The sequence below is a fragment of the Stegodyphus dumicola genome, chromosome 10 (assembly GCF_044657685.1).
Source record: "Stegodyphus dumicola isolate Sdum_Otavi_A_Nest chromosome 10, ASM4465768v1".
Taxonomy (NCBI): domain Eukaryota; kingdom Metazoa; phylum Arthropoda; class Arachnida; order Araneae; family Eresidae; genus Stegodyphus; species Stegodyphus dumicola.
Window position 1 is genome coordinate 152,893,571 of NC_140777.1, and position 21,716 is coordinate 152,915,286.

Here is a 21,716-nt window from a genome sequence, read left to right on the forward strand (position 1 = left end):
TAGAAGCAAATATAGATGACGCAAATGGGAAAATACAAACATAATCTTCACAATAAAAATGACGATTAAAATAATTAGAATATGTTTCTTTTTGAGCGATATACATTTTTAAATTGTATGTTACAAAACAGGTTTATTGGACTAAAACTCTTTATTTTCAGTTTTAGTAACAGCTTCGTAATATTTTCAATTTTCGTAATACTATAGCAATTTTATGACGCTCACAAAATCGTGACACCTAAAATCTTATTTTGTTAATTCATATAACATTCTACTCATATTTAAACTCATTTTACACGTTACCGGAATCAAAATTTTAGTTTTTTTATGCAGCTCTTGTTCTCAAACATAACAAGTTTCTGGTAATATGTCTTCTTCATTACCTGGTAACTGCAAAACTCGAAAAAATCTTTGTATTTGTATAGAACATTTCAATATATATTCGATAAAAGAGAAAGCGTCATACATGTCTTGGAAAATAGCGATAATTTTTTCTTACACATTCTAAGAAGATGTATTATTAAAATTAATAAACATATAAAAGCTTACATCTCTTCTATAGATTTATGTACAGAATGGAGAGCTCTACAGCCCTCAAACTGTTCCATTTTACACCCTAGAACTTTATTACCAAAAAATATTTTTTTTCATCTAAATGCAGCAGACATAATAAACAGCGCGTTTTATTTCAAAAATTCAATCAAATGTGAAGCAAAATACGCAAGTAGCTAGATCTATTTAAATAATTCTCTTTTGATGATACTACCTAAATGTTCACTAAAATGAATGTAGTTTATTTAACTAATACCGTAATTTTTTCCTTTACTTTTGAAGTAACTGATTATTAAGTTTTTAATGATACTACTGTAGCAAAACATTAAAGGTTCGTTATTATTTTAAAGCAAAGGTGAAACTTTCTCTACTTACCGGAAGTAATATTGCAAAAAACAAATCGATCACGGCCGGACAGCTTCGCTGTCATCGATGTCGGAATGTATATCGATACCCGAAGAACTTTTCACCCACTGCAATCAGAGCACATGGGAAGCTCAAAATATGGACACGGCGGCTTGACAGTCAGTCGAACGACGCGCTGAGCTGCGCGTAAACAAACCACGATCTATCGTTGCTTTCGACCGGCCCCGCGCGCGCAGCCTCCGCTGACCCCACCCCTGTAAACGCGGTTCCGAACAACCACCGTTGTAAAAATAAAAACCGCCAGCCACTCCTCCTCGGAGACTCTTCTCTGGAATAGTTTTCAGTGTGGTCAATAGATGGCAGCACCAGGATTGCGCACCTATTTTTTTATTATTGGCTCCATAAAGTTTTTCTGGTTCGGTCTAAGCAACGTAACAATGACGGCAGAGAAAAAATCATTTATTGCCTATTACCGACACTCCAGTCAAGCCTCGTAAAACAGTAAAAAGATCGAAATGCGAACCCGCCTGCCCCAACCCCTTTATAGTGGGTTACGCAACTGTCGTGGTAGCAGTGGCTTGGAAAATGCTTCTAAACCCCTCTTTCGCTCTCTACGCTTTTATTTTTTTCTTCTCCATTTTCTGGTGGGATCGATACTGGGCTGTTTACACCGGGATTTTTCCCGCTGACTCAGGACAAGGTATTTCTGATCGAGACAGAGAGAAAAAATAAATAAATAAAAAGGTGTATTAAAAAAAGTGTCCTTCAACGAGTTTTTTAGCTCATAAAGGTGATTTTTCGCAGCCTTTTTTCTCCCTTCTTAACTCTATTTATTTATAGTATGTCGTTTTGTAAGTGGGTTTAAGGCTTTTTGACAGCCGCGGTTATGGACAATATACGAAGGCGGTAAGTTTTTTTTTTTTTTTTTTTTTTTTTTTTTTGATTAAAAATATATATTTTAAATATTGCATCACTGAAATTCTGACTTGCTGTAATTTTTCGAAAGTAAATTGCAATTTCCTGTTTATTTGGGTTTGTATCTTAATTGCAACAAAGTAATTTAACCGAACTCAAAATGTTGTTTTAAATGAGTGTTTCGCAGACGGCAATTGTATGAGCTTATAGCAGTTGCCAAGTCAGTCAGGAACCTTTAATTTTTAATGGTTCATGTTCATACTATTCTACTAACTGCAAAATATTTCACAAAAATCAGTTAAAATAATTTTAAAAAAGAAGAATGTACTGCAGCCGATTTGGAAATCGCACAAATGAGATAAGTATGCAGATACTTTGGTATTGTTTCAAATAATCATTTCTGCCATAAATAGTTTTCCCGCTAACAATGGGAAACTGTCATTATATTAATTATCTCATTTAGAAGGTAGTTTTCACAAAATACACTTATCTTTATTTGAAAAGAATTTTTTTTTAAAAAATCTGAATGGAATCTCCAATTTATTATGGCCGCTACGTAAAGCACCCATTGCATCACCGTGCCTACGTATACTACGTAATTTGGCAGCTTGCGATTGTATTAAAATCTTATATCTTGAACTCATCTTTCATGTGAAGACACAACTGTCCTACTTTCAAAATGCTGAAGACCAATATGACGTAAAATCTTTAATCCTATGTGGAAACATTAAAAAAGAAAGGATTAGATTTAATCCTTTCTTTTTAATAAAGTGTTTCCTTTTTAATAAGTAATTAAGTTTTTCCTTTTTAATAAAGGATACATCTGCATTTTTTTCTTCAGCCTAAAAGGGACGTTAGTCTCGAATGGGATGTTACTCTCTAAACGATATTTTGCGTCGAAACACTTAAATGCCTTGTATCACTTTTCAGATTGTTGCCGCCATATGTTATCGGCCCGTATTATATATAAAGAAATCAAATAATGAAGAATGTGCATTAAATGTATGCATGTTTCTCGCACTGTGAAAAAACAAAGGTACTTAGAGCCATCAAATTCTGAATAACGTAGTCCTCCACCCAAGCATGCGAATCTGGAAGCCCGAATTTTGAATTTCGATTTTTTTTACTATCTATTTAATATTTTGTAAAGCTTTAACGACTTTTTGATTAACAAATTGAAGGATTCCAAAGCGAATAGTGGCAACACTGTACGACTTAAATGAATTTTATCTTCAGCGCACCAGACTGTCTATTGGAAATTCTAACGATATGCTGTTTTTAAATATTTTCTGATTTTGTTGAATCTAATTTTATGTGGCGTAATTGTCAAGCACGTGATATTTAATAGATAAAGTAAACAGACAAAACGTTAATAATAATAATAAAAAGAGAAAAAGTTTCGCAAAGCCATCTTCGTAAGAAAACTGAACATTGCTATGATGAACTGAGAAAAGCCTGAAAAAACATAAAAAGCATGCCAACACTTAACGCTGTATTCTAAACGTATACTGCTATACTGCTTTTAAAATTTCTGTAGTTTTTCTCTTGAACTGGATATGGCAAAAGTACGAAGAAAATGCTTAATAATAAAACTAAAAAGACAAAAAACGACAAAAAAAAAGTGTGGATTAGTGGGAGTGAAAGTGACAACAGACTGGTAGATTGCGATGCGAAAGTGTAAAAACCTTAACAAATCCTTCTGGCCGACGGTTAAAATCCGAAAGCTTACAGTTCTCCCACCTACCCCTCCTTTGCCGAGGTGTACGAGGCTTGCAACAAATATTTTCCGCAGGTGAAGTGGCAAGAATTTCTACTTAACAAAAATTCGAAAGTTGCTCAGTGAGAGCAACTTCTCCTTTTGCATTAACACTAATTCGAATGGACAATAATAATAATAATAATAATAACAGACATATTATTAAGACCCTCACACTGATTAACGCTGTTTTTTCCTCCTATCGTTTTATTTACGATGATTTATTTCAATAGTTTATACTCTTCTATGAATAAATAATTAAACATTTTGCTGGTGTCAACCTGTTACATAAATTTTACACGATAGTCAAAAAACTAAATTAAATACAGACGCAGAAAGGTTATAAAAATATACATCTGCCAATAAATATTTTCCGATAACATATTTTAACGTATAGGCTATAGTTATCAGAAATAGTTTAAAGAAATATAATTTTAATAAATTTATTATTAAAATTTAAATAGATCAAGTATTATAAAATTTTCTTTGTGAATTAGTAGCCAGAAAAGAAAAAAGAGGCAATTAAAGAACTTATTTACAGCAACAGATGAATTGAGTACTAATTCGTTACACCAGTTTTGGAGGGAACAAAAAAACCTCTTCGGGATAAATTACGGTTCCAATTTTTTAGTCAGACGACAGTAGAAAATTCCATCTTTAAAATATTAGGAAATTCAGAACATGTAGAGAATTAAAGTAAATCTTATTTAAATTATATTAAAAAAACCCTCGTTTTCAATAAGAGCCCAGAAATAATCACGATGCAGATATAATGAGACTCGTGAGACTTTTATCGATTTTAAAAGCTATCAGTTACACATACCTCTTCTTTAGAAGAAAACCTATTTTAGAGCAAGATTTTTCAGAAATTGAGGGACTTGTATCTTGATCGTCCTCTAAATCAATACAGTCTTACTTACAACCCAAACTAAAGGGCTCCCACCCCCTTAATTTTAAGTTTTACAGCGAAGTGTTTATCTTTCATTTAATTAAATCTTATTTATTCCAAATTAAAAATGAATCTCTTTAAAATCAATCACGAATGTTTATCAAATTAAAAATAAATCTTTGAAATTAATCATGCATTCCTAGACATATTAAAAAATAATGCTTCAAATCAGTTTTGAATGCTTGCTCTAATTAAAAACGATTTCTTAAAATCAGTGTTTAATACTCGAATAATTTCAAAATATAGATTGAATTGATATTGAATGACGAATTTAAAAATTCAAAATGTATTCATAATTAATTATGAATTCTTAACAGAATTTTAAAAAATGATTTAAAATCAATCACGGATCATCATCATCATCATCATCATGAAAAATTCCTTCCTTTCTGAAATGTTATTTAACTGCAATATTATGCTGAGTAACCGCATCGTCAAATATGATTTATATTCAAAATTAATTTGTTCTCAAAATAAAACAACAATTCTCAATTAAAATTTTTTGTATGTATTTAATCTTTAACCGCATAGCAAATTATTGGCAGAACATTATTAGCGCTTTAACATAAAGTAATTAAATTTACAGAGCACAAATGCATAAAAATACATATATAAGAAAATCAGAGGAAAAAAAAATCACCTGCATAATGTCGACGTTCTTCCAAAAAAAAAAGCCGAAACGCAAAACAGCTATGAATTGGAAAATTCTGAGGTGAGTAGCACACAATTCCATTGCGGTAGAAATAAGGATTTGAAATCAAAATTCTGGAAGCCACATTATTTCGGTTGTCTGACGATTAAAAATATTTACAGGCAAAGGAAAGATTGGATTCGTATTTGGTTGATTTCTGGTTTTGGGACAACGCAAGTAAAGTTCCTAGCCTGTCAAATGGGGGACGGAATGGACACTTAAAATTTTTATATTCATCGTCCTCATATCTCATAAATACAAGTACTGTAAGTAACAAATTCATAAAGTTATACACCTCAGAGCATCAAAATGGGCATGCTAGCAAGTAAGCCTAAACGAGCCTTTTTAAGCCCTTTTTTTATGAAATCTATTTGCTTAATACGCTGTTGACAGCAATGTAAACACAGCTCTGCTCGTTTCAAAAAGAAAACGAAAAAATATGCAAAAAATACTATAACACAGACGACGTGTGAAAAAAAACAAAGCTTCTGTCTACCAAACTACTCCAAAATATCGATTTCTAAAAAGCAAAAAAAGAAGAAGAAAAAAGAATTAAACATCTCCCCTATTTTTTTCATTTACTTTTTTTCTCTTTCTCCTCCCCCCCCTTCACATTCATTTACGATTTTTTTCCCTCGTTTCCCCTTGCCCGTTAAAACCGCTTGGCTCAGCAATTGCCAACCAATCAAGGAAGCTTCGGTACGTCCCATGGCCTGCCGTATAATGCGTTAAAGACACTACTCTACCCGGCAACTGCTAATGCTTTCTAATTACTTCGGGTTTCGAACAATAGATGGCGTTAGAAGAATGAAAAAAAAATTAAAAGGAAGGTGAGATTTAGCATTGCCATTCAAAGGAAATAAAAAGAGCGTAATAAGGGCTTCGAAAATAAATATAAAAATAAAAGCTATTAAAGAAATTTGAACAATTTTATTGCTGACATATAAAAATAAATAAATTTTTTAAAAAACTGCATTTTAAAAACTTAAGAGAGATATTTTTAATTCACTTCTTAAGTAACTAATATACCTAACTTTATTGTTAAAAAAAATTCAAATACTAAAAGTTCCCTGTTAAACTTAGCAAATAAAAAAACTACACGCTTCTTTTGAAGTGAAATGATTACCCAAAGTTGTTTTTTCCAATACAGCAGTTTATATATTTTAAACTGTTGCAACATAGCTAACAATCAAGACCTGGATTTCTATGACGGGACATGACGTCCCCGCGTACGATGAAGGGACCGACACCCATGAAGGGGACAGTCTCCCCCTACCGGCAGAGGCGAGGAAAGATCTCAGTGACCCTTTCTGATATCCGCAAAGTTCTCACCAGTGCGAAAAATTAATGACCGACTGTTGGAGGTGGGTGGGTGGGTGGGGGGATTCCAAGCAGTTTGCAGTGAAAGTTCTCTTCATGTTTCTTGCTTCCTAATTTGGTCCGGTTTAGTTGATTATGGCTCCCATAGACATGAAGCACACTAGGGCTATCTGTCTATGGGAAGGGATGCCTCCTTGGAGCCATCTAATCAAAACCGGCTTTGTAAGGAAAACTGGCTCATATTTTAACCATTCGGTCGCTGGTGGGAACCTCGAGTTACTTGAGAAAAAAGGGGCATTGCACTGCAGAAGTTTGCGACTGTTTTATTATAATTTATTGTTACCAGATTTCCACATTACAAAATTATCCACATTTTTGCTGCACATCGTTTAAACTTAATTCCTCAAATTATTCTGACTTAATTAACCGATCCCTCAGAACAAGTTGAAAATGACGTCAAAAACTGCAAATTTTGCAAATAAATATGACGGTCAATTTTTGTCGTCTGGGGAGTCAAACTTCTTGCATTTTTTATTTTTTTCATAACCAGCATAAAACTTTCTCAAATATAAGCATAGGAACCGGGAGAAGGCAAATATATATATATTCTCATTTGACATTGCCAAGCACTACAACCAACGACTGAGAAAATAAAAGGCTGAGTAAAGACGGGTAAAGAGGAGTGGGTGTTTAAAGTCTTTTCACTATGGTTTTATCATTTCACGTACGTTTTCAATTCTTTGAACAGAATTCTCTTTATTCAAGATTTTAATTTGAATTTACTTTGTTTTTTTCTTGTTTTCGGAAGAGGCCAGAATTTTCGGGTGAACTATTATAATTAAAATGCCTTGAAATGATTCATCGGCTAATTCTATAGACATAAAAGGCAAGGATTTTTAAGGAAGAGAGATTTCAATTGATTTCAGTGATCCTCCTCCTGACGAAGTGGCACTGAGGTTGATTGAATTCCTCTTCTATTATATTCTTAAAATTTCATTGATTTTATTTAATTGGGGTATTGCTTGTATGAAGAGTTTTGATTTTAACGTTTATTAAATTCTTTATTGCATTTAGAGGACTAGTTGAAATTTATTACTTATGAATTTCAATTTTTGGTCTTTGTGAACAATTGGTTTTAAATAATTTCTTACTTTATGTTTATGTCTTTACTGATATATGTATATATATAGCGTTTTTAATGTAGTTTTCTTATTTTGGAAATTTGCTGTGTTTATAGAAGTTAAGATTTTAATTTTCATATACTTCAGCTGCTTCTCTTTTTTAATGGTGTTTATAAGATTCATTCCTATCTTTTCATAATTAATCAAATACCAATAATAATAATAAGAATAAAATAATTATTCGAATGTATTTACGTACAATTTTTTTGTGTTTTTCTTTATGTTTATTATATTTTGCCTTTTTTTACATTTTAGTTTGATTTTGAATTTACTTTTATTCTTCACTTATAACTAATAGAGTTCCAAGCAATATGTCGGGGTAGTCCTTGGCATTATGAGAGCATTAGAAATATTATTTTGCATTTGAGAATAATTAAACAGCAGCTTGTATCGCATAATGGCAAGAAGAACGTAACGTGTGCTCCGTACTCATTCCGGGTTTAATTTTCTAAATACTAATCCCTTGAAAAGTGCCATTTGAAGCATTAAACATAGGGTAATTAATAGTTTATATTTATTATTTTTTACACCATTTAACCCTCTGAGCGTTACGGGTTTAGCCCTGAAATTTCAAAGTTCCTCAAAATGTCATGAATAAGTGATATTTCCTTGATTTTAATTAAAAAATGACTCTTTCATTTTGTACCTTGATTCCTTTTCTTCCAATATACATCCAAACTGAAATCAGATACATTAAAAGCTAGCAGAAATTTTCATGGATATTGAATGTGGAAGGCAACCTTCTGTACGGAATTTTCCGGCCGTAACGCTGAGAGGGAATACATTTCCTAACTTCAGTTCCCCTTTAGAAAAAAAAAAATTCCTTCTCCGGCTTTCATTTTTTTCACTTCCTATTAACATGAGACAATTTTACTGCCCTACACTTCTTTCTCAGATAGGATAATCTTTTAGAATTAAAAAAAAAAAAAAAAAAACTTTTATATTCTTGTTTTACTAACTGCTTTTAATTCAATCTTCTCAAGCTTAAGAGCAAAAATTTTTAATTAAATGTATCTTATTTTCTTTATATATACTGCCGATTGCTGTAAAAAGAGAGGTGCACAACCAGATGTTACAGTAGTCCCATATACGAACTTTCAACGTTCTTTTTGAGTTATTCCGCCATTCAGTAATGATTGTGCGAGATACATAGGAACGTACGTACAAGCGTCAAGATAAAAACCATTTTAAATCCGTTTGGGGACAAGATTTCCATTATTTTGTCCGTACGTACAGACGTCACGCAAAAATAGTCAAAATGAAGTGCTTTTCACTCATTCCTAAAATTTTAAGTTACCCGTTTTCAAGGATTAAATTACGTTGAATTTTTAAATATTCTTGGCTCAAAAGCTGTCTTTTCATATGACAGGATGCTCGAAACCATTTCCGCTCCAGCTTCCCTCAAAGCCGGTATTTTATTACGCCGATGTTTGTCAACAGCCTGATCATACAGACACAGACGACAGGCACTCGTACATTCACCAACTGAGAATTCTTTATTAACATGCGCACCTGCTGAGCCACCGGCGGAAGTCAGTCTTCAAATATTTATCCAAAGAGATTCCTAGAAATAATAGTAGAAAATAGTAGAGAAGGGGGGAAAAAACATGTCAAACGTGCTTCAGCAAAATGCTCATTTCCCGGAAGGTTTTATTGCCCATATTTACCGATGATGACACTTGCGCAATTTAAAAAAAAATTCTTTAGTTTGAAAATGAAACAAACAGCAATTTAAATATGTCAACTGTCAAAAAATGGTAAACTGTTTAAAATGCACTTCTCGTTCTTAAACTTGCTTAACCCTTTTCAGACCCTTATTTTAATACACGTTATACTATTTATCAAACTCAAATGGAATGAATTCGCATATTGTTAGAATATTATTTTTAAACGTGAAAATAGTTTACTAATTCATATGATTATGTACAATTTGTTGCTTACTCAATTATGTGAAATTATTTCCATTTAAATCATCAGCTTTTAAAGTTTCGTCAGTTTATTTAATCGAGACAAATTCCGAAACTACTAAAATGGATGAAATCTCTCTAAAATGATCAGCTAATTGTTCAAACTACTTTACGGTCTGGTGAAAATGGTCACCTAAGAGAACACGATTTTTTGTAAGGCTCAGTGCCATTATTTCATTATGTACTCAAAATACGATTAATTTTAGAGAAGGTTATCTAAAAAAGTGGTGGCCTTAACTGGTTTCAGTTTATTATTTAAATATTAAATGTGGTACTAATATATGTAATATAAGCATTAAAAGCATCTCATTAATTATAACATTGCATTTTAATTTACATAAATCACACAAATTATGAAAAGTAAAGAAAAGATAAAAAAATTAAGAAACATATTTATTGTTTTCCAGTCGCTAAATTTGTTCATAAAAAATCTCATGTTTTTCGGAGTGGCAAGTACTTACGGTAGTAATGAAATGTAACGTAACATAACCTAACAAACTAAACATCGGAAAGACTCTCATAAAGACATTTCTAAAGTCAAAATCTATTATTATAATATTTTTTTAAGTTGATTTAGGTATCTGATGGTATTGTTCGCTATAAAAATTTAATAGCGTCAAACAAACGTTTTAGAATACTTTTAATAATTTGTATAACTTAAACAGAAATCTGGAATGATGATTATGTATAATAGCATGAAGTTAAAACCTTTGCATGAATGAAATTTTAAATTAATTAAAAATTATAAATTAAACTACAAATTAGTCAAAAATCATGAATGAAATTTAAAGTGAATTAAAAATTACAAATGAAACGATTCGTGCAATGTCCAAAATATTTTCACGCCAATTTTAGTGCGTATAGGAAAAAAAAAAAATCTAACACATTTTTTTCCATAATGTATCAAGCTTTTAGAAAAGAAAAGAATAAACATAATTAAAAGCACAAATACTACCGTAATGCAAATTACAAAATAAAGAATTCCCTGCAGTTTTACTAATGCTCCTGAAAAATCGCCAAGGATATAACATTTAGATCCCAAGATATCAAATACAATAACATGTCCCGATTATAAGTAGAAAGGGGGGGGGGAAACATCGAATTTCCCAAATTGCACAAATTGCTATTCCAATAAGTGATCACATCACACTGAAACTAAACACTCAGGACTAATACTGCACTACACTACCTTTATGTTAAAACTTTGGAATAATTAGAGACACTAAGAAGAGGAAGAGCATTATTTAAAATGGAAGAAAGGACCGCACAGTTTTATTTACTAAATCGGTCCCACTATTAAATACCAGTCCGAAGGCTTTAAAACCGATATTACAAAGTAGTTTCTCGGCGATTCTCAAAGTTCCTTTTCTCTCTTTTTTTATTTTTTAAATCCCGCTTTCTATTTTTTTTATTTTATTTTATCCGGCTATATACTTTAAAATAAGACAATGACTTCCCTGATTGCCCCCGAACGATCATCAAACTTATGTGGATAAAAGTAAAACAAAAAAGGACTACAAAAAGAAAAAGCTCCCTCGAGCTTTCAAGTTAAAAAAAATTAAAGAGTATAAAATAAAATAGGGTACAGGTAATCAAGCTTAAACCGTTCGAGGATTTTTATTATTATTATTTTTCCCCAGATTTTTTTTCCCTCTCTCCCTCTTTTCTCTCTCCTACGTTTCTTAAACTTTTCCAATAGCTGAGCATTTTTTGTGGGAAAAACTGCTCGCTAATCACTTCTAGCTTTCACTACCAGGGGGAGCTGCTATACATGACGTCACAACTGATACCTTTCATGACGCAATGAACATGTGATTTCCATCGGAATTGAGCAGGAAATAGACGCCACGCAAATTCAACCAACGAATTGTTATTACATTTCTGCTATTTTGATTCTTTTTTAACAATTCGCCTGCGATTATTCGAATCGTTCCTTCTAGTTTCATTTAAAAGAATGGCTTGACGGAACGTTCGCTGAAATTTCTTGTTAAATGGTGCAGTAACTTTAATACTAATAAATTAATCGTTAAATGCTCATGAATTACATAATCAATATATTCCAAATATATATTTAACAAATCAAATATTAACATATCACATCCAGCATGCGCATTCAGAAATTAAGTATAACAAAAGCATTCTAAAAATGTATTTTAATTAATGAATCATATATTAATTTTATTAATCAATCATTAATTAATGCATACTTATCCAGGCATGTTCACCCCTCCCCCGTGTTTCTTTTTTTTTTTTTATCGTTACAAATATTAACATCCTAATATTTCAGTTTACACATCAGATTAGGCTCGTTATGCATAATGATAATTTTTATTATTCGAACTTTTCCAATAGCTGAGCATTTTTTGTGGGAAAACCTGCTCGCTAATCACTTCTAGCTTTCACTACAAGGGGGAGCTGCTATACATGACGTCACAACTGATACCTTTCATGACGCAATGAACATGTGATTTCCATCGGAATTGAGCAGGAAATAGACGCCACGCAAATTCAACCAACGAATTGTTATTACATTTCTGCTATTTTGATTCTTTTTTAACAATTCGCCTGCGATTATTCGAATCGTTCCTTCTAGTTTCATTTAAAAGAATGGCTTGACGGAACGTTCGCTGAAATTTCTTGTTAAATGGTGCAGTAACTTTAATACTAATAAATTAATCGTTAAATGCTCATGAATTACATAATCAATATATTCCAAATATGTATTTAACAAATCAAATATTAACATATCACATCCAGCATGCGCATTCAGAAATTAAGTATAACAAAAGCATTCTAAAAATGTATTTTAATTAATGAATCATATATTAATTTTATTAATCAATCATTAATTAATGCATACTTATCCAGGCATGTTCACCCCTCCCCCGTGTTTCTTTTTTTTTTTATCGTTACAAATATTAACATCCTAATATTTCAGTTTACACATCAGATTAGGCTCGTTATGCATAATGATAATTTTTATTATTCGAACAAATTTATTTTCTTCGTTTAGCTTTTGCTCGTTACAATTAAAGATAACAAATAGTTGCCAATCACTGTTACTAAGATCTTTCATTTTCTTTCCATATTTTAAAAGTGCATTACACATACATATTAATTAATTATGAATTTTATAATTCATTTTAAAAATTAGTCTACTTAATCAAAAGCCCACCAGCGGCCGAGCGGTAAAGTCGCTGAACACTGGTAGTTCGGTCCGAGGTTCGAATCCCGCGAACGGGCTGGCTGCATGGGCGTTTTCGTGGTTTTCCCCATGTGTAACGTGTATACGAGCCAGTTTCCCTTAGAAAGTCCTCCACGAAAGGCATCCCTCCCCTTAGGCAGATAGCCCTCGTGTGCTTTGCCATAATTAAATACACCAACACCAACTACTTAATCAAAATACATTATTGTAATTATAAATGCATTATTATAGTTAACGCTACCTTTAAAGTCAAAGGTCTTAATTTTAGGTATATGAAAATATCTATTAGGAATTATTATTTAGAAGCAATATTAATTACAAACAATATTATTTAAATGTCAGACAGCGTGTTTCCACTGAGTACCAGGTATTAATAGTGTGGTTACCATTAAGAAATATCAAAATATTATACTACTACTATCTTTCAATGTTACCTTGATAAATATGAAACTTTTGTAATTTGAAATATGTATTCTAGATGAGACGTAGTTGACAATGATTAACTGATTCCTCATGCTATCTTTATTATTTTTTTACTTTCTTCAGCAATAGAAAAATCTATCGGAACAATTTTAAGCTAAATATTGTTACGTTTTTCTTTTCTGACACCAGTTGTTACGTTATTTTCTTACTTCACGTACGTACGGGGTTCGTGAAGATTTGGAGTGAATAATGACAATACTACTTGATGAAGTATCGAAACACACTTTAATGGCCAGTATTGTCAGAACAACTCCAAAACACGTTTTTACAGTCGTCGATGAACTAGTATAAACACGCTGACAAGATCAGTGAAACTGCCTCCAGGTTATCAGGCTACACGGTGGAAACAGCTTCACGGCAAAGCACTAGAGTACAGCTCCTGACTCCGTTTGGTCGTTCTCGGAACTCGACGTACTCTCGAGACTCTCCACGCTACAACTCGCAATGCACTCGACGACACACTGAGCACAGCTCCCGACTCTTCGGTTTAGTTGCACTCGGAGCTCAGCACGCTCTCTCGACAATGCACTAACCGCGATACAATGCGAGTATCTTTCGGTGCACTCGACGACCCACTCGCACTCGCTGCCTGGCTGTCAACTCGATCGACTCGGCAGGGATTGATTCGCTAAACGAAACACCAACTCGATATTAACTAACTCTCCGCGTAACAGCAGGGTTTATATAGCTTTTGGCTGGTGTTCGAGTTCATTCTGGGCTAAACCGGTAAGAATTCGTTCCAGAAGGTTCTCCATCCGTCCATGGCATACCGCCAATTTTTTTCGCCAAATGGACGATTTCACGCCAAATGTGGCAACCATGCCTTATCTTGCAATTTTATGGCAACCCTAAAATTGCGTTGCGGGGAAGCTATCTCACCACGCCTGGACATTTCGTAACAATATTATTTTGTATATGTCCAGTATTTACTGACATTTACATAAACATTAACATGTGCTGATGTGTTAAGGTGAAATTACACTCATGTCCATAAATTAAGGATAATTCGGAGTAACGCCGAAATCGAACTCTAAAATAAATATATCACCTGTAAAAACACTACACACATCTTCAAGAATCATATGCAAATTTCAGGAAGTAACCAGATGACACCGATGGTACGTCACAATGACGAGAGTGTAAGAGAGTGATATATAAGGAATACAGGCAAAGAAGTATAATTGTTTGCAGGCGCTTTATAAGCACTTCAGTGCAATAACCGAATAGTTATGACACAAAGGACGCATTTGGATGATTTTTTACGTGGTAGAATTATTTACGTGGTAGAATTTATACGTCTGGAATGTGGGCTTAACCAACTGGAAGTATCAGACGAATTTGGAATTGCCTTGAGAGTCATCTCCAGGCTTTGGCAACGATTCCAAGATGATGGTAATGTGAGTAGACGTTACAGCACAGGTCGCCCCAGAGTTACAACGCCGTATGAGGACCGGTATTTGGCAGTTACTGCCAAAAGAAACAGGCGAAGCACAGCCTCAGACGTGTCTCGTCAGCTCTCTTCAGCTACTGGTACGACAATTTCAAGGCAGACCGTGAGCTTGGGGCAGATTGGTCTATATGCTCGTAGACCTGTCAGATGCGTTTCACTTACTGCAACTCACTGTCGCCTGAGGTTAGCCTGGAGTAGAGAGTATGCATTGTGGACACCGCAACAGTGGGCTTGTGTGATGTTTTCCGACGAGTCCAGGTTTAGCTTGCAGTCTGATTCTCGCCGGACTTTCATATGGAGAGCTCCAGGTACCCGTTACCACCAAGAAAACATCATTGAACGACACCGTTAGGGTGGTGCAGGAGTGCTCGTTTGGGGTGGAATTATTCTGGGTTCCAGAACTGACCTGCATGTTCAAATTGGAACCATGACAAGCCAAATCTATCGAGACCTCATTCTGGAACAACATGTACGTTTGTTTCGGGGAGCCATGGGCGCACAATTTGTGTTTATGGATGACAACGCCCGTCCTCACCGTGCAAACATCGTAAGCGAATGCCTTCAATCGGAGGATATCACCCTTATGGACTGGCCACCATTCTCACCGGACTTGAATCCAGTAGAGATGTGTGGACATGCTTGGCCGACGAGTTGCGGCCCGTCAACCTCTTCCTACATGTTTACCGGAACTTCGGAGAGCATTGCTTTTTGAGTGGTGTAATATCCCCCAAGATCAGATCGATAATTTGATACTCAGCATGCCTAGGCGCTGTACGGACTGTATTGCATCGTCTGGGAAACATACAATGTATTAACAATCATACCAACCATGTAATATTGGTTTTTTGAAAATAGGTTTTTTTTTTTTTTTTTTTTTTTTTTTTTTTTTTTTTTTTGTAATTTGCTCCAGGGAGAAAAAATTGCTAATTTTTTAATAATATCAAACATATAGCATCTTTTTTTCTCTTTCCCTTTTGTTTAATAAATAAGCTTTACAAATAAGTCAAATTTGTTTTGCTTCTAACTCTTCCTTTGCCTGATTTTGCATTATCCTTAATTTATGGACATGAGTGTATTTGAAAAAATTCTGCACTTGCTATGTAGATGGCCCATTCGCGAATTTTGATTGTAATAACTAAGATAAGATAACTAAGTATAACTAAGATAAGTAGAACTGTAATGAATTAAGATTTTATCTTTTATGAATTGATTTGTCCTGCCATCCAGTTCACTTCTAAAACTGAATCTGAAATTTTCCTTCCCCTCATTGATATTATAACTGTCCCTAATAAATTTGATTTCAGCACAACTGTTCAGCGTACACTCTTTTTTTTTATTGTTTACCATGCTAAATCAGCATGCTAAACAAAACAAAACAAAACAAAAAAAAAAAAAAAAAAAGCAATGCTTTCTTTTATTCTTATGCATACTGTGCACGCGAAGTTTGTTCTTCAGAAATTTTGTTTTTTCGTAAAATTAATTATTTTAAATCGATTGCCACTAAAAGATTATTTTCTCTCACGTTCATTGATAAAAATCTTTAAAATGTTTTCATCTTCTCATCAAAGAAGACACTGTGCCGTTAGAAATAACAATAATAACGTTGCTGACATTCCTTTTCATCCTTTTATCAGTTACAAAACTGCTCTGATTCTAAACACGTTCAACTTTCAGGTCATTTTTTCTAATTGTTCAATTCTAAAAAATCCCATCTCTGACTTTAATTCCTGGGGAATTTACAGCATAGCTTGACATACATCGGCCAAACGGAAAAAGATGTTAACATTACGCATGTCGAGGAACACTAATGTTCGAAAAACAGAAATAAAAAGTATTCGGTAATTAATCATAGTTGGGCGTTTAATCTCAATTTTGACTTTTGACTTTTGGTTCACAACTTAATTAGCAAGAGCCGTTTACATTTCTTCCTAGAATTTTATATGTCCCCCTTGTAGCATCTGCAATGCATTAAAATTTCTCTCGAGCGTCATTTCCAGATCAACCCACACATATGACTTAATAACCCTGATGACGTTATAAGCTATTTCTCCCGCCTTCTCAGCATGCCCTCGTGGTGTAGTGGTCAGCACGCTTGGCGCGAGTCCGTGGTTCGAGTCCCGGTGAAGGCATTGCTCATTTTTCATCTGTCCTTCTTTCAAAGAATACCTAATGTCTTTACAACGTAACCAGTTCGGAACCTAAACCGAAACTTCGACGTAACTAATTTGGAACTTAAAATTTTGAGAACCGAAACCTTTCTCTTGGCTAGCTGCCATATTGGATAACTGCGCACTTTGTTTCTATCTCTGTACCCGTTAAGACGCTGCCTCGCTGATCTCTTCCTATCGCAACAGCATCAAAAGTATAAATGTTCTTGAATAGGCATGTTTGGACTGCCAAGTAAATTGTAGCTGTGTATGTCAATTTACTTAAAGACGAATATTTAATATGCCTCGACTGCCAAGTTTGTTATTCATTACGGTTTCAAAATTCTACGTTCCACGCCATCAATATTGCAAAGTCTTTTTCATTACATAAATATATATAAGAAAGTAAGAATAAACTATACACAATTCTAGCGGGAACACAGAAAAATGAATTCCAAAATCTTAATCAACTTCTGTGAAGCGCAAATAAGTCATTTCACAAACGTTCACTACTTTCTAGACATTCGATTTCCTCTTAACAGCGGTAGAAAAGGCGGGAAAATACTTTATTTCTCTTTACGCATTTATACGTTGATAACAGCTTTTAAAAGCCACCTCTTTCCCTTTCGGGGAAAAAAAAATAATAAGACGTTTCAAAGAACACCAGTGTAAGTCCACGCGCCTCGACATTTGAATATCATAAGTATACAAACAAAGTTTCAAAAAAGATTTTAAAATGGCAAAAAAATGGAGAGAAACGGAAATATCTGTACAACGAGCCAAATATTAGTTCATTTTACCAATGACTCGTTAAATAAAATAAGTTATAAATATACTCATTAACGATATAATATACTGTTGCCAATGGCTAATATTTGTTAAATTTATTAAGTTATAAGTATGTAAACAGAACTTTAAAAAAAAAGACTCTAAAACGGGAAAAGTACCTGAAAAATGGGATAGAAACAGAAATATCTGTATAACAAGCACAAATATTAGTCATTTTGTCAGTGCTTATTAAAGTGAAAATGTTAAAGGTATTATATCATTTGAACAACGAAAAAGAAAACAGCAACAAGGAGGGGCAACAAGGTGGGGAAGAGGCATGAATTCATTTTTAACAAAAATGGAATAGAGGTGGAAGTCATGCCAGATATACTGTATACAACAAGAAACATTCTGCTTAATTAAAATGGCAGGAGAAAACAAAAACACTATTAAATTAGTGACTGTGAGAAAACTAATTGTTCCGTCTTTTTGGTAGATAGGTGGCGCTCTTGATGCGCGCCGATGAAAAATATATCACTTGACGCTTGAACATGAAGAATGACGCATGTCATATATATTTGATGCTTGATTATGTTTCATGGACGCTATAAGCGGAAGTAATATAAGTTTATCGTTAATAAATGTTATTTCTATGTTCCGTGAACTCTTGAAATTTTGATTTGAAATTCTAATGCTCTCCCAACCTTGACTCCTGAAACGAAACGATCTTTGAATTTATGACTCATGAAGAGAGACAACATACATTTTTCTGGTGTCTGAAACCCGCGACAAGGGGAATTACCTTTTGAAAGGTAAGAAATTTGATTTATTTGTTCTTGGTATCGATCTTTGAAAACGAAACATAATGGATGATTTAGCAAAAGAGAAAAAGAAACGTGCTATTGTACGTAGTAAAGTTACTACACTTCTAAATAAACTTGAGAAATTATTATCGGAAGAATTAAGTAAAGAACATGTAGAAGATTTAAATTCACCATATGAATTGTTAATTGAATACCATGAGAAACTTAAAACTCTTGACTCAAAGATCGATGCTCTCATAATTGATGAAAAAGAATATGATAACGAACTACTTGTATGTGAAGAGTATGATGAAAAAATTATAACGTTTAAAGCTAAGATTATTAGTAAAGTAAAGAAAATTAACAGTAATGAAGTTGTTGAAAGAAGTATAATTGCAACTAGTAATGGTATTAGTAGTACTCTGAATGGTAATAATGTTGTTACAAGTAGTGCTTCAGTAAAGTTACCTAAATTAAATATTGAAAAATTTGCTGGTGATCCCAGTAAATGGCTCGAATTCTTTAATTCGTATGATAATGCTATTCATTCTAATCCACGTTTATCTAAAATAGATAAGTTTACATATTTGAAAAGTTTATTATCTGGTTCAGCATATAATTGTGTTTCTGGTTATGCTTTATCTGAAGAAAATTATGATCTATGCATTAAAAGTTTAGAAGAGAGGTTTGGTCGTAAAGATGTTATTATATCAAAATTCATGCAGATGTTGTTACAGTTAGAACCAGTTAAAAGTTCTTCAAATGTTTTTGAGTTAAGAAAGCTCTATGATCAGTTACAAATCTACGTTAGAAATTTAAGTAGTTTAGATGTTACTAGCGGTTCATACGGACAGTTATTGAACCCAATAATTCTTAAATTGTTATCTGAAGATTTAGCTCTTGAATTCCATAGAAAAAGAACATCTAACCAAAATATAGAAGTAAGTGAATTAATAGAGTTCATTAAAATAGAAACTGAATGCCGAGAAGCAAGTATTTTGATTAATAGCTCAAAAGGTAATAAATACACAGGGGTTAATCCTAAACAAGGCTTAAAAAATTATAAAGTCAAATCACAAGCTTCTACTTTTAACACATCGGTAAAAATGTTTTGCATATTCTGCAAATCAAACGAACATACATCTGCCGGATGTTTGAAATTTTCCGACGAACAAAAACGAAAGAAATTAAAACATGAAGGTCGCTGTTATAGATGCTTTCTAAAACATTTGTCGGCGTTTTGTCATTCAAAAATACAACCATGCGAAAATTGTAACGACAAAAATCATAATAAACTTTTCTGCCGTTTGAAATCGAAAGAAATGGAAGATGTTAACTCCGCAGATACGCAAAATAAAACTTTAGTATCTACTTCCCACTGTAACACTCTAAAACCTGAAAATAGTGTGCTTTTACAGACATGTTCTGTTATTGCTCAAAGCAAAAATAAATCGAGAATCGTAAGATTATTAATTGATTCAGGTAGTGAACGAAACTTCATCACCCACAAGTTAGCGCGCGATTTAGAATTGCAAGTCATTAGAAAAGAATTTCTAACAACTTATTCGTTTGGAAATCAGCGCGGTAACTCGCAAGAATTTGATGTATATAGTCTAAAAATAAAAAATAAAAACGATGATCGCTGCCTAGAAGCTATAGGGATAGAATTAATATCATCAATAGAATTCCAGGCGCCATCAACATGTCAAAACATTAAAGAATTTATGACTAAAAAGGGCTTGGAACTTTCGGATACAAGTCCCGTTAATGAGAACATAAATATTCTGCTTGGCGCGGAGCATTTCTGGTATATACAAACAGGAAGTAATTCAATGATAAATGATGGTTTGTTTATAGTACCGACCATATTTGGATACACAGTGATGGGTAAAGTAAAAAATAATAATACTCGAATTAATGCGTTGTTTTTATCTGCCGTTGAAGGAAACACATTTGATTTGCAGTCATTTTGGAAATTGGATTCGATAGGAATTGAAAATGAAAACAAAACATTTTCGGAAACTGATTTGGATACTATTAAGCATTTTAACGACAATTTAAAATTTAATAACGGCAGGTACGAAACAAAACTCTTTTGGAAGGACAATAAATCACAACTCGCTGATAATTTTTTCGTTGCTAAACAACGATTTTTAGGACTAAAGCATAAATTAAAGGGAAATGATTTCCTATATAATGAATATGATAATATAATTAGAGAACAAGTTGAAAGGGGGATTGTTGAACAATGTAAGTTTGTTGAAAATGAACCTAACTGTTATTATATGCCTCATAGGCCCGTTATACGTGAAGGAAAAGTAACAACAAGAATAAGAATAGTTTATGATGCCTCTTCTAAGTCTGAAGGAGCTAAATCGTTAAATGAATGTTTGATATCAGGCTCTAATTTAAATCCTAACTTGTTGGATATAATTTTAAAATTTCGCGTACATAAAGTTGCATTTTGTGCAGACATAGAGAAGGCTTTTCACCAAATTCAAATTGATAGTGAAGATAGAAATTTTTTAAGGTTCTTGTGGTTTGATCATTCTTACGACAATAGTGACAATAGTTTAGGCTTTAAGGTTTTCCGAATGTGCCGAGTGCCGTTAGGAATGACAACAAGTCCGTTTATTTTGTCCGCCACTATCAAACATCATATTAAGGGTTATGAAAAGAAATATAGCAAAGCTGTTGACATGCTAAATAAGTCCTTATATGTTGATGACCTTATCCATGGAGCAGACTCCGTTGAAGAAGTTTTCTCATTATCAAATGATGCAGTTAAAATTCTTGAAGACGCTGGTATGAACTTAAGAAAATTTGAATCAAATTCCGTATCTTTAAAAAATCATTGGCAAGATATTGGTTTAATTAATAAGGAAGATAATTTGGATAAGAAAACGTTAAAGGTGCTGGGAATAATTTGGGATTTGGATGAGGACACATTGAAATTAGATGTACAAGAACTTTTACAACCAGTTGACTGGAAACACGTTACGAAACGAAAGGTATTACAGATTGTGGCAAAAATTTATGACCCAGTTGGATTCATTGCACCCTTTGTTATCAGAATAAAATTCTTATTACAAGAGTTATGGGAATTGGGTATTGATTGGGACACAATTTTGCCCAGTTATTTGAGTGAAAAATTTAAAACTTG

At 33.2% G+C, this 21,716-nt stretch overlaps 1 protein-coding gene across 8 annotated transcripts in view; it reads right to left on the minus strand.

The window, feature by feature from the left end:
• Nucleotides 1-21,716, minus strand: part of LOC118191585 (forkhead box protein P4-like) — an 821,276-nt gene that overhangs the window by 492,465 nt on the left and 307,095 nt on the right. The window contains exon 1 of one of the 8 annotated variants that reach the window (XM_085825721.1): nucleotides 928-2,530. The exons of the other annotated variants lie outside the window; for them this stretch is intronic. The gene's annotated coding sequence lies outside the window, so the exon portion shown is untranslated. Of the gene's footprint in view, nucleotides 1-927; nucleotides 2,531-21,716 lie in introns of those variants that run through there. 8 annotated transcript variants of the gene reach the window in all.